The 26,648-nt window shown below is 41.7% G+C and overlaps 1 protein-coding gene across 2 annotated transcripts in view; it reads right to left on the bottom strand.

Annotated features, from left to right (window-relative positions):
* The window catches only part of LOC139756449 (uncharacterized), a 352,809-nt gene extending 327,313 nt beyond the window's left edge, over positions 1-25,496 (bottom strand). Inside the window, exon 1 of one of the 2 annotated variants that reach the window (XR_011714348.1) lies at positions 25,285-25,496. The gene's annotated coding sequence lies outside the window, so the exon portion shown is untranslated. Of the gene's footprint in view, positions 1-8,839; positions 8,890-25,284 lie in introns of those variants that run through there. The other variant, XM_071675905.1, reaches the window with a different exon arrangement.
* Between the last annotated feature and the right edge of the window lie 1,152 nt (positions 25,497-26,648).

The following is a 26,648-nucleotide window of genomic DNA, read 5'->3' as shown; positions in this document are numbered from 1 at the left end:
GCGGACGGGAGCGGGGGGCTAAAAACCCTCCCCTCCTTATACTTTAACTTCCTAAAAGGGGAAACACAAGAAGGAGTCACGCGGGTAGTGCTCATCCTCCTCGAAGGCTCAGATTGGGGTGTCTAAATGTGTGTGGATGTAACCAAGATAAGAAAAAAGGAGAGATAGGTAGTATGTTTGACCAAAGGAACCTGGATGTTTTGGCTCTGAGTGAAACGAAGCTCAAAGGTAAAGGGGAATAATGGTTTGGGAATGTCTTGGGAGTAAAGTCAGGGGTTAGTGAGAGGACAAGAGCTACGGAAGGTGTAGCACTACTCCTGAAACAGGAGTGGTGGGAGTATGTGATAGAGTGTAAAAAAGTAAACTCTAGATTGATATGGGTAAAACTGAAAGTGGATGGAGAGAGATGGGTGATTATTGGTGCATATGCTCCTGGGCATGAGAAGAAAGATCATGAGAGGCAAGTGTTTTGGGAGCAGCTGAATGACTGTGTTAGTGGTTTTGATGCACGAGACCGGGTTATAGTGATGGGTGATTTGAATGCAAAGGTGAGTAATGGGGCAGTTGAGGGAATAATTGGTGTACATAGGGTGTTCAGTGTTGTAAATGGAAATGGTGAAGAGCTTGTAGATTTATGTACTGAAAAAGGACTGGTGATTGGGAATACCTGGTTTAAAAAGACAGATATACATAAGAATACGTACGTAAGTAGGAGAGATGGCCAGAAAGCGTTATTGGATTACGTGTTAATTGATTGGCGCGCGAAAGAGAGACTTTTGGATGTTAATGTCCTGAGAGGTGCAACTGGAGGGATGTCTGATCATTATCTTGTGGAAGCGAAGGTAAAGATTTGTAGAGGTTTTCAGAAAAGAAGAGAGAATGTTCTGGTGAAGAGAGTGGTGAGAGTAAGTGAGCTTGCGAAGGAGACTTGTGTGAGGAAGTACCAGGAGAAACAGTACAGAATGGAAAAAGGTGAGAATAAAGGAGGTAAGGGGAGTGGGGGAGGAATGGGATGTATTTAGGGAAGCAGTGATGGCTTGGGCAAAAGATGCTTGTAGCATGAGAAGCGTGGGAGGTGGGCAGATTAGAAAGGGCAGTGAGTGGTGGGATGAAGAGGTAACATTATTAGTGAAAGAGAAGAGAGAGGCATTTGGACGATATTTGCTGGGAAATAATGCAAATGAGTGGGAGATGTATAAAAGAAAGAGGCAGGAGGTCAAGAGAAAGGTGCAAGAGGTGAAAAAAAGGGCAAATGAGAGTTGGGGGTGAGAGAGTATCATTAAATTTTAGTGAGAATAAAAAGATGTTTTGGAAGGAGGTAAATAAAGTGCGGAAGACAAGGGGACAAAAGGGAACTTGAAGGGGGATAATGGGGAGGTGATAACAAGCAGTGGTGATGTGAGAAAGAGATGGAGTGAGTATTTTGAAGGTTTGTTGAATGTGTTTGATGATAGAGTGGCAGCTACAGGGTGTTTTGGTCGAGGTGGTGTGCAAAGTGACAGGGTTAGGGAAAATGATTTGGTAAACAGAGAAGAGGTAGTAAAAGCTTTGCGGAAGATGAAAGCCGGCAAGGCAGCGGGTTTGGATGGTACTGCAATGGAATTTATTAAAAAAGGGGGGTGACTGTATTATTGACTGGTTGGTAAGGTTATTTCATGGTGAGGTGCCTGAGGATTGGCGGAATGCTTGCATACTGCCATTGTAAAAAAGGCAATGGGGACAAAGGAGAGTGCTCAAATTACAGAGGTATATAAGTTTGTTAAGAATTCCAGGGAAATTATATGGGAGGGTATTGATTGAGAGGGTGAAGGCATGTACTGAGCATCAGATTGGGGAAGAGCAGTGTGGATTCAGAAGTGGTAGAGGATGTGTGGATCAGGTGTTTGCTTTGAAGAATGTATGTGAGAAATACTAAGAAATGCAAATGGATTTGTATGTAGCATTTGTGGATCTGGAGAAGGCATATGATAGAGTTGATAGAGATGCTCTGTGGAAGGTATTAAGAATATATGGTGTGGGAGGCAAGTTGTTAGAAGCAGAGGAAAGTTTTTATCGAAGATGTAAGGCATGTGTACGTGTAGGAAGAGAGGAAAGTGATTGGTTCTCAGTGAATGTACGTTTGCGGCAGGGGTGTGTGATATCCCCATGGTTGTTTAATTTGTTTATGAACGGGGTTGTTAGGGAGGTGAATGCAAGAGTTTTGGAGAGAGGGGCAAGTATGCAGTCTGTTGTGGATGAGAGAGCTTGGGAAGTGAGTCAGTTGTTCTTCGCTGATGATACAGCGCTGGTGGCTGATTCATGTGAGAAACTGCAGAAGCTGGTGACTGAGTTTGGTAAGGTGTGTGAGAGAAGAAAGTTGAGAGTAAATGTGAATAAGAGCAAGGTTATCAGGTACAGTAGGGTTGACGTTCAAGTCAACTGTGAGGTAAGTTTGAATGGAGGAAAACTAGAGGAAGTGAAGTGTTTTAGGTATCTGGGAGTGGATTTGGCAGCGGATGGAACCATGGAAGCGGAAGTCAATCATAGAGTGGGGGAGGGGGCGAAAATTCTGGGAGCCTTGAAGAATGTGTGGAAGTCCAGAACATTAACTCGGAAAGCAAAAATGGGTATGTTTGAAGGAATAGTGGTTCCAACAATGTTGTATGGTTGCGAGGCGTGGGTTATGGATAGAGTTGTGTACAGGAGGGTGGATGTGCTGGAAATGAGATGTTTGAGGACAATATGTGGTGTGAGGTGGTTTGATCGAGTAAGTAATAATAGGGTAAGAGAGATGTGTGGTAATAAAAAGAGTGGTTGAGAGAGCAGAAGAGGGTGTTTTGAAATGGTTTGGTCACATGGAGAGAAAGAGTGAGGAAAGATTGACAAAGAGGATATATGTGTCAGAGGTGGAGACAACGAGAAGTGGGAGACCAAATTGGAGGTGGAAAGATGGAGTGAAAAAGATTTTGAGAGATCGGGGCCTGAACATGCAGGAGGGTGAAAGGCGTGCAAGGAATAGAGTGAATTGGAACGATGTGGTGTACCGGGGTCGACGTGCTGTCAATGGATTGAACCCGGTCATGTGAAGCGTCTGGGGTAAACCATGGAAAGTTCTGTGGGTCCTGGATGTGGAACGGGAGCTGTGGTTTCGTTGCATTATTACATGACAGCTAGACACTGAGTGTGAACGAATGTGGCCTTTGTAGTCTTTTCCTAGCGCTACCTCGCACACATGAGGGGGGAAGGGGTTGTTATTTTATGTGGCGAGGTGGCGATGGGAATGAATAAAGGCAGACAGTATGAATTATGTACATGTGTATATATGTATATGTCTGTGTGTGTATATATATGTATACGTTGAGATGTATAGGTATATATATTTGCGTGCGTGGACGTGTATGTATATACATGTGTATGTGGGAGGGTTGGGCCATTCTTTCGTCTGTTTCCTTGCGCTACCTCGCTAACGCGGGAGACAGCGACAAAGCAATACATATATATATATATATATATATATATATATATATATATATATATATACACATATATAAGGCATTAGCCTCCTAAGCCAAGGATTGTGGGTTCGTGTCCCACCAGGGGTTACAGTCATTTTATCCCTGGGGATAGGGGAGAAAGAATACTTCCCACGTATTCCCTACGTGTCGTAGAAGGCGACTAAAAGGGGAGGGAGTGGGGGGGGGGGGGGCTGGAAATCTTCCCCTCTTGTTTTTTCAATTTTTCAAAATAAAGGAATAGAGAAGGGGGCCAGGTGAAGATATTCCCTAAAAGGCCCAGTTCTCTGTTCTTAACGCTACCTCGCTAACGCGGGAAATGGCGAATAGTTTGAAGAAAAAAAAAATATAATTATGTATATATATATATATATATATATATATATATATATATATATATATATATATATATATATAAAATAATTATATATATATATATATATATATATATATATATATATATATATATATATATATATATATTTTTTTTTTTTTTTTTTTAAACTTTGTCGCTGTCTCCCGCGTTTGCGAGGTAGCGCAAGGAAACAGACGAAAGAAATGGCCCAACCCCCCCCCCCCATACACATGTACATACACACGTCCACACACGCAAATATACATACCTACACAGCTTTCCATGGTTTACCCAGACGCTTCACATGCCTTGCTTCAATCCACTGACAGCACGTCAACCCCTGTATACCACATGACTCCAATTCACTCTATTTCTTGCCCTCCTTTCACCCTCCTGCATGTTCAGGCCCCGATCACACAAAATCTTTTTCACTCCATCTTTCCACCTCCAATTTGGTCTCCCTCTTCTCCTCGTTCCCTCCACCTCCGACACATATATCCTCTTGGTCAATCTCTCCTCACTCATTCTCTCCATGTGCCCAAACCATTTCAAAACACCCTCTTCTGCTCTCTCAACCACGCTCTTTTTATTTCCACACATCTCTCTTACCCTTACGTTACTTACTCGATCAAACCACCTCACACCACACAAGGTCCTCAAACATCTCATTTCCAGCACATCCATCCTCCTGCGCACATCTCTATCCATAGCCCACGCCTCGCAACCATACAACATTGTTGGAACCACTATTCCTTCAAACATACCCATTTTTGCTTTCCGAGATAATGTTCTCGACTTCCACACATTTTTCAAGGCTCCCAAAATTTTCGCCCCCTCCCCCACCCTATGATCCACTTCCGCTTCCATGGTTCCATCCGCTGACAGATCCACTCCCAGATATCTAAAACACTTCACTTCCTCCAGTTTTTCTCCATTCAAACTCACCTCCCAATTGACTTGACCCTCACCCCTACTGTACCTAATAACCTTGCTCTTATTCACATTTACTCTCAACTTTCTTCTTCCACACACTTTACCAAACTCAGTCACCAGCTTCTGCAGTTTCTCACATGAATCAGCCACCAGCGCTGTATCATCAGCGAACAACAACTGACTCACTTCCCAAGCTCTCTCATCCCCAACAGACTTCATACTTGCCCCTCTTTCCAGGACTCTTGCATTTACCTCCCTTACAACCCCATCCATAAACAAATTAAACAACCATGGAGACATCACACACCCCTGCCGCAAACCTACATTCACTGAGAACCAATCACTTTCCTCTCTTCCTACACGTACACATGCCTTACATCCTCGATAAAAACTTTTCACTGCTTCTAACAACTTGCCTCCCACACCATGTATTCTTAATACCTTCCACAGAGCATCTCTATCAACTCTATCATATGCCTTCTCCAGATCCATAAATGCTACATACAAATCCATTTGCTTTTCTAAGTATTTCTCACATACATTCTTCAAAGCAAACACCTGATCCACACATCCTCTACCACTTCTGAAACCGCACTGCTCTTCCCCAATCTGATGTATATATATATATATATATATATATATATATATATATATATATATATATATATATATATATATCTGATCTATATATATATATATATATATATATATATATATATATATATATATATACACACACACACACACACACACACACATTTATATATCCCTGGGGATAGGGGATAAAGAGTACTTCTCACATATTCCCCGCGTGTCGTAGAAGGCGACTAAAGGGGACGGAAGCGGAGGGCTGGAAACTTCCTCCCACCCACCCCATATTTAAATTTCTAAAAGGGGAAACAGAAGAAGGGGTCATGCGGGGAGTGCTCATCCACCTCGAAGGCTCAGATTGGGGTGTCTAAATGTGTGTGGATGTAACCAAGATTAGAAAAAAAGGAGAGATAGGTAGTATGTTTGAGGAAAGGAACCTCGATGTTTTGGCTCTGAGTGAAACGAAGCTCAAGGATAAAAGGGAAGAGTGGTTTGGGAATCTCTTGGGAGTAAAGTCAGGGGTTGTGAGAGGACAAGAGCAAAGGAAGGCGTACCACTACTACTGAAGCAGGAGTTGTGGGAGTATGTTATAGAAAGTAAGAAAGTAAATCCTAGGTTGATGTGGGTAAAACTGAGAGTGGATGGGGAGAGATGGGTGGCTATGCATCTGGTCATAAGAAGAAAGATCATGAGAGGCAAGTGTTTTGGGAGCAGCTGAGCGAGTGTGTTAGCAGCTTTGATGCACGAGACCGGGTCATAATGATGGGTGATTTGAATGCAAAGGTGAGTAATATGGCGGTTGAGGGTATAATTGGTGTACATGGGGTGTTCAGTGTTGTAAATGGAAATGGTGAAGAGCTTGTAGATTTGTATGGATTGATATGCGTGTAAAAGAAAGACTTTTGGATGTAAATGTTCTGAGAGGGGCAGCTGGAGGGATGTCTGATCACTATCTTGTGGAAGCGAAGGTGAAATTTTGTAGAGGTTTTCAGAGAAGAGAGAATGTTGGGGTGAAGACAGTGGTGAGAGTAAATGAGCTTGGGTAGGACACTACTGTAAGGAAGTGCAAGGAGAGATTGAGTGCAGAATGGAAAAACGTGAGAGCAAATGAGGGGTGGGGGGGATGGGATGTATTTAGACAAGCAGTGATAGCTTCCGCAAAACATGCTTGTGGCATGAGAAATGTGGTACGTGGGCAAATTAGAAAGGGTAGTGAACGGTGGGTTGAAGTAAGGTTGTCAGTGAAAGAGAAGGGAGAGGAGTTTGGACAATTTTTTTGCAGGGAAGTAGTGCAAATGACTGGGAGATGTATAAAAGAAAGCGGCAGGAGGTCAAGAGAAAGGTGCAAGAGGTGAAAAGAGGACAAATGAGAGTAGGGGTGAGAGAGTATCATTAAATTTCAGGGAGGATAGAAAGATGTTTTAGAAGTAGGTGAATAAGTGCGTAAGACAAAAGAACAAATGGAAACATCGGTGAAGGGGCAAATGGGGAGGCAAAAACAAGTAGTGATGAAGTGAGAAGGAGATGGAGTAAGTATTTTGAAGGTTTGTTGAATGTGTTTGATGATAGAATAGTAGATATAGGATGCTTAAGTCGGGGTGGTGTGCGAAGTGGGAGGGTCAGGGAGATTGGTTTGGTAAACAGAAAAGTAATGAAAACTTCGCAAAAGATGAAAGCCGGCAAGGTGGCGAGTTTGGATGGTACTGCAGTGGAATTCAATAAAAAAGGGGGTGACTGTATCGTTGATTGGTTGGTAAGGATATTCAGTATATGTATGGATCATGGTGAAGTGCCTGAGGATTGGCGGAATGCATGCATAGTGCCATTGAAGTGCCTGAGGATTGGCGGAATGCATGCATAGTGCCATTGTACAAAGGCAAAGGGGATAAAACTGAGTGTTCAAATTACAGAGGCATAAGTTTGTTGAGTATTCCTGGGAAATTATATGGGAGGGTATTGATTGAGAGGGTGAAGACATGTAGAGAACAGGTTTGGGAAGAGCAGTGTCTTATCCGAAGTGTTAGAGGATGAGTGGATCAGGTGTTTGCTTTAAAGAATGTAAGTGAGAAATACTTAAAAAAACAGATGGATTTGTATATAGCACTTATGGATCTGAGGCAAGCATATGATGGAGTTGATAGAGATGCTCTGTGGAAGGTTTTAAGAGTATATGGTGCGAGAGGTAAGTTGCTAGAAGCAGTGAAAAGTTTTTATCAAAGATGTAAGGCATGTGTACGAGTAGGAAGAGAGGAAAGTGATTGATTCCCAATGAATGTCAGTTTGCAGAAGGGGTGAGTGATGTCTCCATGATTAATTTTTTTTTGGGGGGATGGGGTGGTTAGGGAGGTGAATGTAAGAGTTTTGGAGAAAGAGGGAAGTATGCAGTCTGTTGTGGATGAGGGCTTGGGCAGTGAGTCAGTTGTTCTTCAACGATGATACATTGCTGGTGGCTGATTCGGGTGAAACTGCAGAAGTTGGTGACTGAATTTGGTAAAGTGTATGAAAAGAGAAAGTTAAAGAGTAAATTTGAATAAGAGCAAGGTTATTAGGTTCAGTAGGGTTGAAGGGTAAGTCAATTGGGAGGTAAGTTTGAATGGAGAAAAACTGGAGGAAGTGAAGTGTTTTAAGTGTCTGGGAGTGGACCTAGCAGCGGATGGAACCATGGAAGCGGAAGTTGAGTCACAGGGTGGGGGAGGGAGCAAAAGTTCTAGGAGCGTTAAAAAATGCGTAGAAGGCGAGAACGTTATCATGGAAAGCAAGAATTTGGTGTTTGAAGGAATAGTGGTTCCAACAATGTTATATAGTTGCAAGGCATGGGCTATAGATAGGGTTGTGCGGAGGAGGGTGGATGTGTTGGAAATGAAATGTTTAAGAACAATATGTGGTGTGAGGTGGTTTGATCGAGTAAGTAATGAAAGGGTAAGAGAGATGTGTGGTAATAAAAAGAGTGTGGTTGAGAGAGCAGAAGGGGGTGTTTTGAAATGGTTTGGGCACATGGAGAAAATGATAGAGGAAAGATTGACAAAGAGGATATATGTGTCAGAGATGGAGGGAACGAGGAGAAGTGGGAGAACAAATTGGAGGTGGAAGGATGGAGTGAAAAAGATTTTGAGCGATCGGGGCCTGAACATGCAGGAGGGTGAAAGGTGTGCATGGAATAGAATGAACTAGAATGATGTGGTATACCTGGGTGGACGTGCTGTGAATGATTGAACCAGGGTATGTGAAGCGTCTGGGGTAAACCACGAAAAGTTTTATGGGGCCTGGATGTGGAAAGGGAGCTGTGGTTTCGGTGCATTGTTACATGAATGCTAGAGACTGAGTGTGAACGAATGTGGCCTTTGTTGTCTGGCAGACAGTATGCATTATGTACATGTGTATATATGTAATTGTCTGTGTGTGTATATATATGTATACGTTGAGATGTATAGGTATGTATATTTGCGTGTGTGGACGTGTATGTATATACATGTGTATGTGGGTGGGTTGGGCCATTCTTTCGTCTGTTTCCCTCCGCTACCTCGCTAACGCGGGAGACAGCGACAAAGCAAAATAAATAGATAAAATAAAATATATATATATCCTTTGGGATAGGGGAGAAAGAATACTTCCCACGTATTCCCCGCGGACCGTAAATTGCGACTAAAGGGGACGGAAGCGAGGGGCTGAAACCCCACACCCTCTTCCATTTAAATTTTTAAAAGGGGAACAGAAGAATGAGTCATGCAAGGAGTGCTCATCTTCCTCGAAGGCTCAGACTGGGATGTTTAAGTGTGTGTGGACGTTATCAAGATGAGAAAAAGGAGAGATAGGTAGTATGTTTGAGGAAAGGAACCCGGACGTTTTGGCTCTGAGTGAAACGAAGCTCAAGGGTAAAGGGAAAGAGTGGTTTGGGAATGTCTTGGGAGTAAAGTCAGGGGTTGGTCAGAGGACAAGAGCAAAGGAGGGAGTAGCACTACTCCTGAAACAGGAGTTGTGGGAGCATGTCATAGAGTGTAAGAAAGTAAACTCTAGATTGATATGGGTAAAACTGAAAGTGGATGAAGAGAGATGGGTGATTGTTGGTGCCTATGCACCTAGTCATGAGAAGAAAGACAATAAGAGGCAAGTGTTTTGGTAGCAGCTGAGTAAGTGTATTAGCAGCTTTGATGCACGAGACCGGGTTATAGTGATGGGTGATTTGAATGCAAAGGTGAGTAATGTGGCAGTTGAGGGTATAATTGGTGTACATGGAGTGTTCAGTGTTGTAAATGGAAATGGTGAAGAGCTTGTGGATTTGTGTGCTGAAAAAGGACTAGTGATTGGGAATACCTGGCTTAAAAAGAGAGATATACATAAGCATACGTATGTGAGAAGGAGAGATGGCCAGAGAGCGTTACTGCATTACGTGTTAATTGATAGGCATATAAAAGAGAATTTTGGATGTCAATGTGCTGAGAGGGGCAGCTGGAGGGATGTCTGATCATTATCTTGTGGAGGCGAAGGTGAAGATTTGTAGAGGTTTTCAGAAAAGAAGAGAGAATGTTGGGGTGAACAGATTGGTGAGAGTAAGTGAGCTTGGGAAGGAGACTTGTGTCAAGAAGTACCAGGAGAGAGTGAGTACAGAATGGCAAAAGGTGAGAGCAAATGACGTAAGGGGAGTGGAGGAGGAATGGGATGTATTTAGGGAAGCAGTGATGGCTTGGGAAAAAGATGCATGTGGCATGAGAAAGGTGGGAGGTGAACAGATTAGAAAGGGTATTGAGTGGTGGAATGAAGATTGATAGTAAAAAAGAAAAGAGAGGCGTTTGGACGATTTTTGCAGAGAAGTTGTGCGAATAACTGAAAAATTTGTAAAAGAAAGCAGCAGGAGGTAAAGAGAAAGGTGCAAGAGGTGAAAAAGAGATCAAATGAGAGTTGGGGTGAGAAAGTATCATTAAATTTTAGGGGGAACAAAAAGATGTTTTGGAAGGAGGTAAATAAAATGCGTAAGACAAGAGAACAATTAGGAACATCGGCGAAGAGGGCAAATGGGGAGGTAATAACAAGTAGTGAAGTGACAGATGGAGTGAGTATTTTGAAGGTTTCTTGAATGTGTTTCATGATAAAGTGGCAGATATATGGTGTTTTGATCTGGGAGGTGTGCGAAGTGAGAGAGTTTGGATAGTAATGCAGAGCAAATTATTAAAAAAAAAAAAGTGGATGAATGTGTCGTGGATTAGCCGGTAAGGATATTTAATGTATGAATGGATCATGGTGAAGTGCCTGAGGATTGGCGGAATGCATGCGTAGTGCCACTGTTCAAAGGCAAAGTGGATAAAGGTGAGTGTTCAAATTACAGAGACATACGTTTGTTGAGTATTCCTGGGAAATCATAGGGAAGGGTATGATTGAGATGATAAAGGCATGTACAGAGCATCAGACTGGGGAGGAGCAATGTGGTTCAGAGGTTGTAGAGGATGTGTGGATCAAGTGTTTGCTATAAAGAATGTATGTGAGAAATATTTAGAGAAACAGATGGACTTGTATGTAGCATTTATGGATCTTGAGAAAGCACATGATAGGAGTGATACAGATGCTTTGCGGAAGGTTTTCAGAGTATATGGGGTGGGAGGTAAGTTGCTTGCAGTGAAAGATTTTTTCCAAGGATGTAAGGCATGTGTACGAGTAGGAAGATAGGAAAGTGATTGGTTCCCAGTGAATGTTGGTTTGCCGCAGGGGTGTGCGATGTTTCCATGGTTGTTTAATTTGTTTATGGATGGGGTTGTTAGGGAGGTGAATGCAAGAGTTTTGGATAGATAGGCAAGTATGCAGTATGTTGTGGATGAGAGAGCTTGGGAAGTGAGTCAGTTGTTGTTCGCTGATGATACAGCGCTGGTGGCTGATTCGTGTGAGAAACTGCAGAAGCTGGTGACTGAGTTTGGTAAAGTGTGTGAAAGAAGAAAGCTGAGAGTAAATGTGAATAAGAGCAACGTTATTAGGATCAGTAGGATTGAGAGACAAGTCAATTGGGAGGTAAGTTTGAATGGAGGAAAACTGGAGGAAGTGAAGTGTTTTAGATATCAGGGAGGGGATTTGGCAGCGGATGGAACCATGGAAGCGGAAGTGGATCATAGGGTGGGGGAGGTGGCGAAAGTTCTGGGAGCGTTGAAGAATGTGTGGAAGTCCAGAACATTATCTCGGAGAGCAAAAAAAGGAGTATGTTTGAAAGAATAGTGGTTCCAACGATGTTATATGGTTGCGATGCGTGGGCTGTGGATAGAGTTGGGCGGAGGTGGGTGGATGTGCTGGAAATGAGATGTCTGATGACATTATGTGGTGTGAGGTGGTTTGATCGAGTAAGTAATAATAGGGTAAGAGAGATGTGTGGTTATAAAAAGAGTGTTGTTGAGAGAGCAGAAGAGGGTGTTTTGAAATGGTTTGGTCACATGGAGAGAATGAGTGAGGAAAGATTGACCAAGAGGATATATGTGTCAGAGGTGGAGGGAACGAGGAGAAGTGGGAGACCAAATTGGAGGTGGAAAGTTTGAGTGAGAAAGATTTTGAGTGATCGGAGCCTGAACATGCAGGAGGGTGAAAGGCGTGCAAGGAATAGAGTGAATTGGAACGATGTCGTATACCGGGATCGACGTGCTATCAATGGATTGAACCAGGGCATGTGAAGCGTCTGGGGTAAACCATGTGGAAAGGGAGCTGTGGTTTCGGTGCATTATTACATGACAGCTAGAGACAGTGTGAACGAATGGGGCCTTTGGTGTTTTTCCAAGCGCTACCTCGCACACATGAGGGGGGAGGGGGTTGTTATTCCATGTGTGGCGAGGTGGCGATGGGAACAAATAAAGGCAGACAGTATGAATTATGTACATGTGTATATATGTATATGTCTGTGTGTGTATATATATGTGTACATTGAGATGTATAGGTATGTATATTGTGCGTGTGTGGACATGTATGTATATACATGTGTATGTGGGCGGGTTGGGCCATTCTTTCGTCTGTTTCCTTGCGCTACCTCGCTAACGCGGGAGACAGCGACAAAGCAAAATATATATATATATATATATATATATATATATATATATATATATATATATATATATATATATATTCTTTTTTTTTTTTTTTTTTGCTTTGTCGCTGTCTCCCGCGTTTGCGAGGTAGCGCAAAGAAACAGACGAAAGAAATGGCCCAACCCACCCCCATACACATGTATATACATACGTCCACACACGCAAATATACATACCTACACAGCTTTCCATGGTTTACCCCAGACGCTTCACATGCCTTGATTCAATCCACTGACAGCACGTCAACCCCGGTATACCACATCGCTCCAATTCACTCTATTCCTTGCCCTCCTTTCACCCTCCTGCATGTTCAGGCCCCGATCACACAAAATCTTTTTCACTCCATCTTTCCACCTCCAATTTGGTCTCCCTCTTCTCCTCGTTCCCTCCACCTCCGACACATATATCCTCTTGGTCAATCTTTCCTCACTCATTCTCTCCATGTGACCAAACCATTTCAAAACACCATATAACATTGTTGGAACCACTATTCCTTCAAACATACCCAGTTTTGCTTTCCGAGATAATGTTCTTGCTTTCTACACATTCTTCAACGCTCCCAGAACTTTCACCCCCTCCCCCACCCTGTGACTCACTTCCGCTTCCATGGTTCCACCCGCTGCCAAATCCACTCCCTGATATCTAAAACACTTCACTTCCTCCAATTTTTCTCCATTCAAACTTACCTCCCAATTGACTTGTCTCTCAACCCTACTGATCCTAATAACGTTGCTCTTATTCACATTTACTTTCAGCTTTCTTCTTTCGCACACTTTATCAAACTCAGTCACCAGCTTCTGCAGTGTCTCACACGAATCAGCCACCAGCGTTGTATCATCAGCGAACAACAACTGACTCACTTCCCAAGCCCTCTCATCCACAACAGACTGCATACTTGCCCCTCTTTCAAAGATCTCTTGCATTCACCTCCCTAACAACCCCATCTATAAACAAATCAAACAACCATGGAGACATCACGCACCCCTGCCGCAAACCGACATTCACTGAGAACCAAACACTTTCCTCTCTTCCTACACGTACACATGCCTTACATCCTCGATAAAAACGTTTCACGGCTTCTAGCAACTTGCCTCCCACACCATATACTCTTAATATCTTCCAAAGAGTATCTCTATCAACTGTTTATCATATGCCTTCTCCAGATCCATAAAACCTATATACAAATCCATTTGTTTTTCTAAGTATTTCTCAAATACATTCTTCAAAGCAAACACCTGATCCACACACCCTCTATCACGTTTGAAACCACACTGTTCTTCCCCAATCTGATGTTCTGTACATGCCTTCATCCTCTCAATCAATGCCCTCGCATATAATTTCCCAGGAATACTCAACAAACTTATACCTCTGTAATATGAGCACTCACCTTTATCCCCTTTGCTTTTGTACAATGGCACTATGAATGCATTCCGCCAATCCTCAGGCACTTCACCATGAGCCATACATACTGTGAATATCCTTACCAACCAGTCAACATTATAGTCACCCCTTTTTTTTAATAAATTCCACGGCATTACCATCCAAACCCACCGCCTTGCCGGCTTTCATCTTCCGCAAAGCTTTCACTACCTCTTCTCTGTTTACCAAATCATTCTCCCTAACCCTATCACTTCGCACACCACCTCGACCAAAACACCCTATATCTGCCACTCTATCATCAAACACATTCAACAAACCTTCAAAATGCTCACTCCAACTCCTCACACCAACATTTCTAATTATTAACTACCCATGAGCCCCTTTCACCGATCTTCCCTTTTGTTCTCTTGTCTTACGCACTTTATTTCCCTCCTTCCAAAACATCTTTCTATTATACCTAAAATTCAATGACACTGTCTCACTCCAAATCTAATTTGCCCTCGTTTTCACCTCTTGCACCTTTCTCTTGACCTCCTGCCTCTTTTTTTTTTTTTATACATCTAGTCATTTGCACTATTTCTCTGGAAAAATCGACCAAATGCCTCTCTCTTCTCTTTCACTAATAATCTTATTTCTTCATCCTACCACTCACCACCTTTTCTAATCTGCCCACCTCCCACCTTTCTCATGCCGCATGCATCTTTTTCGCAAGCCATCACTGCTTCCCTAAATACATCCCATCCCCCCCCCCCCCCACACACACACACACTCCCTTTACGTCCTTTGCTCTCATCTTTTTCCATTCTGCACTCAGTCTCTCCTAGTACTTCCTTACACAAGTTTCCTTCCCAAGCTCACTTACTCTCACCGCTCTCTTCATCTCAATATAGCGGGAGACAGCGACAAAGCAAAAAAAAAAAAAAAAAAAAAAAAAAAAAAAAAATTATATATATATATATATATATATATATATATATACATATATATATATATATATATATATATATATATATATATATATATATATATATATATATACATTTTTTTTTTTTTTTTTTTTTGCTTTGTCGCTGTCTCCCGCGTTTGCGAGGTAGCGCAAGGAAACAGACGAAAGAAATGGCCCAACCCACCCCCATACACATGTATATACATACGTCCACACACGCAAATATACATACCTACACAGCTTTCCATGGTTTACCCCAGACGCTTCACATGCCTTGATTAAATCCACTGACAGCACGTCAACCCCGGTATACCACATCGCTCCAATTCACTCTATTCCTTGCCCTCCTTTCACCCTCCTGCATGTTCAGGCCCCGATCACACAAAATCTTTTTCACTCCATCTTTCCACCTCCAATTTGGTCTCCCTCTTCTCCTCGTTCCCTCCACCTCCGACACATATATCCTCTTGGTCAATCTTTCCTCACTCACTCTCTCCATGTGACCAAACCATTTCAAAACACCCTCTTCTGCTCTCTCAACCACGCTCTTTTTATTTCCACACATCTCTCTTACCCTTACGTTACTTACTCGATCAAACCACCTCACACCACACATTGTCCTCAAACATCTCATTTCCAGCACATCCATCCTCCTGCGCACAACTCTATCCATAGTCCACGCCTCGTAACCATACAACATTGTTGGAACCACTATTCCTTCAAACATACCCATTTTTGCTTTCCGAGATAATGTTCAATACTTCCACACATTCTTCAAGGCTCCCAGAATATTCGCCCCCTCCCCCACCCTATGATCCACTTCCGCTTCCATGTTTCCATCCGCTGCCAGATCCACTCCCATATATCTAAAACACTTCACTTCCTCCAGTTTTTCTCCATTCAAACTCACCTCCCAATTGACTTGACCCTCAACCCTACTGTACCTAATAACCTTGCTCTTATTCACATTTACTCTTAACTTTCTTCTTTCACACACTTTACCAAACTCAGTCACCAGCTTCTGCAGTTTCTCACATGAATCAGCCACCAGCGCTGTATCATCAGCGAACAACAACTAACTCACTTCCCAAGCTCTTTCATCCCCAACAGACTTCATACTTGCCCCTCTTTCCAAAACTCTTGCATTCACCTCCCTAACAACCCCATCCATAAACAAATTAAACAACCATGGAGACATCACACACCCCAGCCGCAAACCTACATTCACTGAGAACCAATCACTTTCCTCTCTTCCTACACGTACACATGCCTTACATCCTCGATAAAAACTTTTCACTGCTTCTAACAACTTGCCTCCCACACCATATATTCTTAATACCTTCCACAGAGCATCCCTATCAACTCTATCATATGCCTTCTCCAGATCCATAAATGCTACATACAGATCCATTTGCTTTTCTAAGTATTTCTCACATACATTCTTCCAAGCAAACACCTGATCCACATATCCTCTACCACTTCTGAAACCACACTGCTCTTCCCCAATCTGATGCTCTGTACATGCCTTCACCCTCTCAATCAATACCCTCCCATATAATTTGCCAGGAATAATCAACAAACTTATACCTCTGTAATTTGAGCACTCACTCTTATCCCCTTTGCCTTTGTACAATGGCACTATGCACGCATTCCGCCAATCCTCAGGCACCTCACCATGAGTCATACATACATTAAATAACCTTACCAACCAGTCAACAATACAGTCACCCCCTTTTTTAATAAATTCCAGTGCAATACCATCCAAACCTGCTGCCTTGCCGGCTTTCATCTTCCGCAAAGCTTTTACTACCTCTTCTCTGTTTACCAAATCATTTTCTCTAACCCTCGCACTTTGCACACCACCTCGACCAAAACACCCTATATCTGCCACTCTATCATCAAACACATTCAACAAACCTTCAAAATACTCACTCCATCTCCTTCTCACATCACCACTACTTGTTATCACCTCTCCATTTGCGCCCTTCACTGAAGTTCCCATTTGCTCCCTTGTCTTACGCACTTTATTTACCTCCTTCCAGAACATCTTTTTATTCTCCCTAAAATTTAATGATACTCTCTCACCCCAACTCTCATTTGCCCTTTTTTTCACCTCTTGCACCTTTCTCTTGACCTCCTGTCTCTTTCTTTTATACGTCTCCCACTCAATTTCATTTTTTCCCTGCAAAAATCGTCCAAATGCTTCTCTCTTCTCTTTCACTAATACTCTTACCTCTTCATCCCACCACTCACTACCCTTTCTAATCAACCCACCTCCCACTCTTCTCATGCCACAAGCATCTTTTGCGCAATCCATCACTGATTCCCTAAATACATCCCATTCCTCCCCCACTCCCCTTACTTCCATTGTTCTCACCTTTTTCCATTCTGTACTCAGTCTCTCCTGGTACTTCCTCACACAAGTCTCCTTCCCAAGCTCACTTACTCTCACCACCCTCTTCACCCCAACATTCACTCTTCTTTTCTGGAAACCCATACAAATCTTCACCTTAGCCTCCACAAGATAATGATCAGACATCCCTCCAGTTGCACCTCTCAGCACATTAACATCCAAAAGTCTCTCTTTCGCGCGCCTGTCAATTAACACGTAATCCAATAACGCTCTCTGGCCATCTCTCCTACTTACATAAGTATACTTATGTATATCTCGCTTTTTAAACCAGGTATTCCCAATCATCAGTCCTTTTTCCGCACATAAATCGACAAGCTCTTCACCATTTCCATTTACAACACTGAACACCCCATGTATATCAATTATTCCCTCAACTGCCACATTACTCACCTTTGCATTCAAATCACCCAACACTATAACCCGGTCTCGTATATCAAAACCACTAACACACTCATTCAGCTGCTCCCAAAACACTTGCCTCTCATGATCTTTCTTCTCATGCCCAGGTGCATATGCACCAATAATCATCCATCTCTCTCCATCAACTTTCAGTTTTACCCATATTAATCGAGAATTAACTTTCTTACATTCTATCACATACTTCCACAACTCCTGTTTCAGGAGTACTGCTACTCCTTCCCTTGCTCTTGTCCTCTCACTAACCCCTGACTTTACTCCCAAGACATTCCCAAACCACTCTTCCCCTTTACCCTTGAGCTTCGTTTCACTCAGAGCCAAAACATCCAGGTTCCTTTCCTCAAACATACTACCTATCTCTCCTTTTTTCACATCTTGGTTACATCCACACACATTTAGGCACCCTAATCTGAGCCTTCGAGGAGGATGAGCACTCCCCGCGTGACTCCTTCTTCTGTTTCCCATTTTAGAAAGTTAAAAAAATACAAGAAGGGGAGGATTTCTGGCCCCCCGCTCCCGTCCCCTCTAGTCGCTTTCTACGACACGCGAGGAATGCGTGGGAAGTATTCTTTCACTTCTATCCCCAGGGATAATATACATATATATATACACATACACACACATACACACACACACGCACACATACACACACACACACATACATATATATATACATGTGAAAAATGTAAGAAACAATTTAGAAACTGAAACTTCTAGCTTGAAATGAAATGAAAAAATGAATGTCACATAAAGGTTCAACCTCTGGCTATGGAAAAAGGAAATGTTTATTTCATTTCCACAAACGTCAATAGTAGTTCTCATCAATTTAACCACTGTATCAATAAGCTTCAATGTCTAAGCTACATTTTTTACAATTTCACTATTTTCTTGTCAAAGCACCATGTATGAAAACTATCACTCCAGTAACACAACTATAAACATTTACTTTCCCTTTAAAAAAAGTTCTGGGGAATATATATATATATATATATATATATATATATATATATATATATATATATATATATTCTATCACAATTTGTCGCTGTCTCCAGCGCTAGCGAGGTAGCGGAAGGAAACAGACGGAAGAATGGCCCAACCCAACCATACACACATGTATAAACATAAACATCCACACACGCAAATATACATACCTATACATCTCAACGTATACATATATATACATATATATATATATATATATATATATATATATATATATATATATATATATATATATATATATATATGCATACACAGGCCTATACATATATAAACATGTACATAATTCATACTGTCTGCCCTTATTCATTCCCGTCGCCACCCCGCCACACATGAAATGACAACCCCCTTCCCCCGTATGTGCGCAAGGTAGTACTAGAAAAAGACAACAAAGGCCACATTTGTTCACACTCAGTCTCTAGCTGTCATGTATAATGCACCGAAACCACAGTTCCCTTTCCACATCCACGCCCCACACAACTTTCCATGGTCTACCCCAGACGCTTCACATGCCCTGGTTCAATCCACTGACAGCACGTCGACCCCAGTGTACTACATCGTTCCAATTCACTCTATTCCTTGCACGCCTTTCACCCTCCTGCATGTTCTGGCCCCGATTACTCAAAATCTTTTTCACTCCATTTTCTACCTCCAATTTGGTCTCCCACTTCTCCTCATTCCCTCCACCTCTGACACATATATCCTCTTTGTCAATCTTTCCTCACTCATTCTCTCCATGTGACCAAAACATTTCAAAACACCCCCTTCTGCTCTATCAACCACACTATTTTTATTACCACACATCTCTCTTACGCTTCCATTACTTACTCGGTCAAACCATCTCACACCACACATTGTCCTCAAACATCTCATTTCCAGCACATCCACCCTCCGCACAACTCTATCTATAGCCCACGCCTCGCAACCATATAACATTGTCGGAACCACTATTCCTTCAAACATACCCATTTTTGCTTTCCGAGATACTGTTCTCGCCTTCCACATATTTTTCAACGCTCCCAGAACTTTCGCCACCTCCCCCATCCTATGACACTTCAGCTTCCATGGTTCCATCCGCTGCAAAATCTACTCCCTGATATCTAAAACACTTCACTTCCTCCAGTTTTTCTCCATTCAAACTTACCTCCCAGTTGACTTGTCCCTCGACCCTACTGTACCTAATAACTTTGCTCTTATTCACATTTACTCTCAGCTTTCTTCTTTCACACACTTTACCAAACTTAGTCACCAGCTTCAGCAGTTTCTCACTAGAATCAGCCACCAGCAATGTATCATCAGCGAACAACAACTGACTCACTTCCCAAGCTCTCTCATCCACAACAGACTTCATACTTGCCCCTCTTTCCAAAACTCTTGCATTCACCTCCCTAACAACCCCATCCATGAACAAATTAAACGACCGTGAAGACATCAAGCATCCCTGCCGCAAACCGACATTCACTGAGAACCAATCACTTTCCTCTCTACCTTCTCGTACACATGCCTTACATACTCGATAAAAACTTTTCACTGCTTCTAACAACTTGCCTCCCACACCATATACTCTTCATACATTCCACAAAGCATCTCTATCAACTCTATCATATGCCTTCTCCAGATCCATAAATGCTACATACAAATCCATTGGCTTTTCTAAGTATTTCTCACATACATTATTCAAAGCAAACACCTCATCCACACATTCTCTACCACTTCTGAAACAACACTGTTCTTCCCCAATCTGATGCTCTGTACATGCCTTCACTCTCTCAATCAATACCCTCCCATATAATTTCCCAGGAATACTAAACAAACATATACCTCTGTAATTTGAGCACTGACCTTTATCCCCTTTATATATATATATATATATATATATATATATATATATATATATATATATATATATATATATATATATATATATATATATTCCTGGGGATAGGGGAGAAAGAATACTTCCCACGTATTCCCTGCGTGTCGTAGAAGGCGACTAAAAGGGGAGGGAGCGGGTGGCTGGAAATCCTCCCCTCTCGTTTTTTTTTTTTTTTTTTTTTTTAATTTTCCAAAGGAAGGAACAGAGAGGGGGGCCAGGTGAGGATATTCCCTCTAAGGCCCAGTCCTCTGTTGATAACGCTACCTCGCTAATGCGGGAAATGGCAAATAGTACGAAAGAAAGAAAAGAAAGATATATATATATATATATATATATATATATATATATATATATATATATATATATATATATATATATATATATATATATATATGTATACACACATATATATATATATATATATATATATATATATATATATATATATATATATATATATATATATATATATATATTTTCTCTCTTTTTTTTTGCTTTGTCGCTGTCTCCCGCGTTTGCGAGGTAGCGCAAGGAAACAGACGAAAGAAATGGCCCAACCCACCCCCATACACATGTATACACATACGTCCACACACGCAAATATACATACCTACACAGCTTTCCATAGTTTACCCCAGACGCTTCACATGCCCTGATTCAATCCACTGACAGCACCTCAACCCCGGTATACCACATCGATCCAGTTCACTCTATTCCTTGCCCTCCTTTCACCCTCCTGCATGTTCAGGCCCCGATCACACAAAATCTTTTTCACTCCATCTTTCCACCTCCAATTTGGTCTCCCACTTCTCCTCGTTCCCTCCACCTCCGACACATATATCCTCTTGGTCAATCTTTCCTCACTCATTCTCTCCATGTGCCCAAACCATTTCAAAAATCCCTCTTCTGCTCTCTCAACCACGCTCTTTTTATTTCCACACATCTCTCTTACCCTTACGTTACTTACTCGATCAAACCACCTCACGCCACACACTGTCCTCAAACATCTCATTTCCAGCACATCCATCCTCCTGCGCACAACTCTATCCATAGCCCACGCCTCGCAACCATACAACATTTTTGGAACCACTATTCCTTCAAACATACCCATTTTTGCTTTCCGAGATAATGTTCTCGACTTCCACACATTCTTCAAGGCTCCCAGGATTTTCGACCCCTCCCCCACCCTATGATCCACTTCCGCTTCCATGGTTCCATCCGCTGCCAGATCCCTTCCCAGATATCTAAAACACTTTAATTCCTCCAGTTTTTCTCCATTCAAACTTACCTCCCAATTGACTTGACCCTCAATCCTATTGTACCTAATAACCTTGCTCTTATTCACATTTACTCTTAACTTTCTTCTTTCACACACTTTACCAAACTCAGTCACCAGCTTCTGCAGTTTCTCACATGAATCAGTCACCAGCGCTGTATCATCAGCGAACAACAACTGATTCACTTCCCAAGCTCTCTCATCCTCAACAGACTTCATACTTGCCACTCTTTCCAAAACTCTTGCATTCACCTCCCTAACAACCTCATCCATAAACAAATTAAACAACCATGGAGACATCACACACCCCTGCCGCAAACCTACATTCACTGAGAACCAATCACTTTCCTCTCTTCCTACACGTACACATGCCTTACATCCTCGATAAAAACTTTTCACTGCTTCTAACAACTTGCCTCCCACACCATATATATTCTTAATACCTTCCACAGAACATCTCTATCAACTCTATCATATGCCTTCTCCAGATCCATAAATGCTACATAAAAATCCATTTGCTTTTCTAAGTATTTCTCACATACATTCTTCAAACACCTCATCCACACATCCTCTACCACTTCTGAAACCACACTGTTCTTCCCCAATCTGATGCTCTGTACATGCCTTCACCCTCTCAATCAATACCCTCCCATATAATTTACCATGAATACTCAACAAACTTATACCTCTGTAATTTGAGCACTCACTCTTATCCCCTTTGCCTTTGTACAATGGCACTATGCACGCATTCCGCCAATCCTCAGGCACCTCACCATGAGTCATACATACATTAAATAACCTTACCAACCAGTCAATAATACAGTGACCCCCTTTTTTAATAGATTCCACTGCAATACCATCCAAACCTGCTGCCTTGACGGCTTTCATCTTCCGCAAAGCTTTTACTACCTCTTCTCTGTTTACCAAATCATTTTCTCTAACTCTCTCAATTTGCACACCACCTCGACCAAAACACCCTATATCTGCCACTCTATCATCAAACACATTCAACAAACCTTCAAAATACTCACTCCATCTCCTTCTCACATCACCACTACTTGTTATCACCTCTCCATTGGCCCCCTTCACTGAAGTTCCCATTTGCTCCCTTGTCTTACGCACTTTATTTACCTCCTTCCAGAACATCTTTTTATTCTCCCTAAAATTTAATGATACTCTCTCACCCCAACTCTCATTTGCCCTCTTTTTCACCTCTTGCATCTTTCTCTTGACCTCCTGTCTCTTTCTTTTATACATCTCCCACTCAATTGCATTTTTTCCCTGCAAAAATCGTCCAAATGCTTCTCTCTTCTCTTCCACTAATAATCTTACTTCTTCATCCCACCACTCACTACCCTTTCTAATCAACCCACCTCCCACTCTTCTCATGCCACAAGCATCTTTTGCGCAATCCATCACTGATTCCCTAAATACATCCCATTCCTCCCCCACTCCCCTTACTTCCATTGTTCTCACCTTTTTCCATTCTGTACTCAGTCTCTCCTGGTACTTCCTGACACAAGTCTCCTTCCCAAGCTCACTTACTCTCACCACCCTCTTCACCCCAACATTCACTCTTCTTTTCTGAAAACCCATACAAATCTTCACCTTAGCCTCCACAAGATAATGATCAGACATCCCTCCAGCTGCACCTCTCAGCACATTAACATCCAAAAGTCTCTCTTTCGCGCGCCTGTCAATTAACACTTAATCCAATAACGCTCTCTGGACATCTCTCCTACTTACATACGTATACTTATGTATATCTCGCTTTTTAAACCTGGTATTCCCAATCACCAGTCCTTTTTCAGCACATAAATCTACAAGCTCTTCACCATTTCCATTTACAACAATGAACACCCCATGTATACCAATTATTCTCTCAACTGCCACATTATTCACCTTTGCATTCAAATCACCCATCACTATAACCCGGTCTCGTGCATCAAAACCACTAACACACTCATTCAGCTGCTCCCAAAACACTTGCCTCTCATGATCTTTCTTCTCATGCCCAGGTGCATATGCACCAATAATCACCCATCTCTCTCCATCAACTTTCAGTTTTACCCATATTAATCGATAATTTACTTTCTTACATTCTATCACATACTCCCACAACTCCTGTTTCAGGAGTACTGCTACTCCTTCCCTTGCTCTTGTCCTCTCACTAACCCCTGACTTTACTCCCAAGACATTCCCAAACCACTCATCCCCTTTACCCTTGAGCTTCGTTTCACTAAGAGCCAAAACATCCAGGTTCCTTTCCTCAAACATACTACCTATCTCTCCTTTTTTCACATCTTGGTTACATCCACACACATTTAGACACCCCAGTCTGAGCCTTTGAGGAGGATGAACACTCCCCGCGTGACTCCTTCTTCTGTTTCCCATTTTAGAAAGTTAAAAAATACACATATATATATATATATATATATATATATATATATATATATATATATATATATATATATATATATATATATATATTAGTCGCCTTCTACGACACGCAAGGAATACGTGGGAAGCGTTCTTTCTCCCCTATCCCATGGATAATATAAATATACACGACAGTGAGTGCATGCCTCAACTTACTATAAGACTGTCCTTGTATAATAATATTGGAAGAGGACTAAAGTCTTGTATCATGACTGTCAACAGCCAAATGAGACATTTAATTCCCTCGTTAGTTCACTGTCACGTTCACTGTAACATTACAATGTAACCACTTGGCTACCGCTGCTCGACCTTAACATTTAACACATTTACAAACGCACCAATGAAACTGGTTACGTTACTTGTAACATACGTCATCGCAAACACGTTTGTATTCAGAGAAATACTGTACTTGAGATGATGAACATGATCATTTAGTTAGGAAAGCTGTATAATGCCAACATTATTGTTAAATTGAATTGATAATATGCTATTTCTCATTACATCAACATTACCACTAAGGATGTTACATATATATATATATATATATATATATATATATATATATATATATATATATATATATATATATATATATAAGAGGTTGGGTGGGATGGGGTGTGGTGGGAAGGGACATGAGATTAAAGATGATGATGAATGTTGTCCAGTAGAGGGTGGAGGGTGTGCCACACTGGCTGGACAGGAAACAGATGCCGTAGCCACATGCAGGTTGATGTACGACGAGGCCTACACCAGCCTCACACCTCATGTCAATCTGGGTTGCCTCACACACTATTATGCTCACCTTAAACAAACCACCTCACAACCATAGACGTTGTGTGTTTATGTTTCAGGAAGATGTTCATCACAATGATAATTTGACAATTACAACAGTACTGGCCATACCCTTTCCCAAACTATATATCCACATATCAACTTCCGATTTTTAGTAATTCTTATTCCATGAACAATTTCACATAAAACAAAAGTACCTGTATTCTATACAGAAGAAACGTAAAAATGAAAAGTAACGAATAGAAACAGCTATGAACTAGATCAGGTAGGTAGGTAGGAAGGTAGGTATGCGGGCGGTGTGGCCAAAGTCTGGGCATTCCCTTACCTGAAACTCCTGTTCGTACTTATCATCTCCTCCGCTCCTCTTGCCCTCTAAACTATCCACATGGTTAATAAAATTCTGCAATATAGTTCTTAGAGGTAATTTTCCTTCCCTCATCCCATGGTATGGGTTGGGGCTATAAAAGCTAACCCCGTAACTACACACATAAGTGATCGTACACACTACCTCTCACGTCACACTATACACTCACACTGAGGCGCTCCACCGGACCCGGACAGGGCGCCATCTCTCGGCAAATATTTCCTTTTAACTCACTGAAAAGAAAACGAATTGAGGGGGACTTCTTTCGTCATCACAGAAGGTAATACAAATATAAATGTATATATATATATATATATATATATATATATATATATATATATATATATATATATATATATCGATTTTGCTTTGTCGCTGTCTCTCGCGTTAGCGAGGTAGCGCAAGGAAACAGACGAAAGAATGGCCCAACCCACCGACATACACATGTATATACATACACGTCCACACACGCAAATATGCATACCTATACATCTCAACGTATACATATATACACACACACACACACACACACATATATATATATATATATATATATATATATATATATATATATATATATATATATATATATATATATATATATATATATATATATATATATATATTTACATAATTCATACTGTCTGCCTTTATTCAATCCCATCGCCACCCCAACACACATGAAATAACAACCCCCTCCCCCCGCATGTGCGCCAGGTGGAGCAAGGAAAAGACAACAAAGGCCACATTCGTTCACACTCAGTCTCTAGCTGTCACGTATAATGCACTGAAACCACAGCTCCCTTTCCACATCCAGGCCCCAAAAAACTTTCCATGGTTTACCCCGGACGCTTCACACGCCCTGGTTCAATCCACTGACAGCACGTCGACCCTGGTATACCACATCGTTCCTATTCACTATATTCCCTGCACGCCTTTCACCCTCCTGCATGTTCAGGCCCTGATCACTCAAAATCTCTTTCACTCCATCTTTCCACCTCCAATTTGGTCTCCACTTCTCCTCGTTGCCTCCACCTCTGACACATATATCCTCTTGGTGAATCATTCCTCACTCATTCTCTCCATGTGATCAAACCATTTCAAAACACCCTCCTCTGCTCTCTAAACCACACTCTTTTTATTACCACACATCTCTCTTACCTTATTATAACTTACTCGATCAAACCACCTCACACAACATATTGTCCTCAAACATCTCATTTCCAGCACATCCACTTTCCTCTGCACAACTTTATCTATAGCCCATGCCTCGCAACCATATGACATTGTTAGAACCACTATTCCATCAAACATACCCATTTTTG

The sequence above is a fragment of the Panulirus ornatus genome, chromosome 21 (genome assembly GCF_036320965.1).
Source record: "Panulirus ornatus isolate Po-2019 chromosome 21, ASM3632096v1, whole genome shotgun sequence".
NCBI classification, from domain to species: domain Eukaryota; kingdom Metazoa; phylum Arthropoda; class Malacostraca; order Decapoda; family Palinuridae; genus Panulirus; species Panulirus ornatus.
This window is presented reverse-complemented; position numbering and strand designations above follow the sequence as displayed.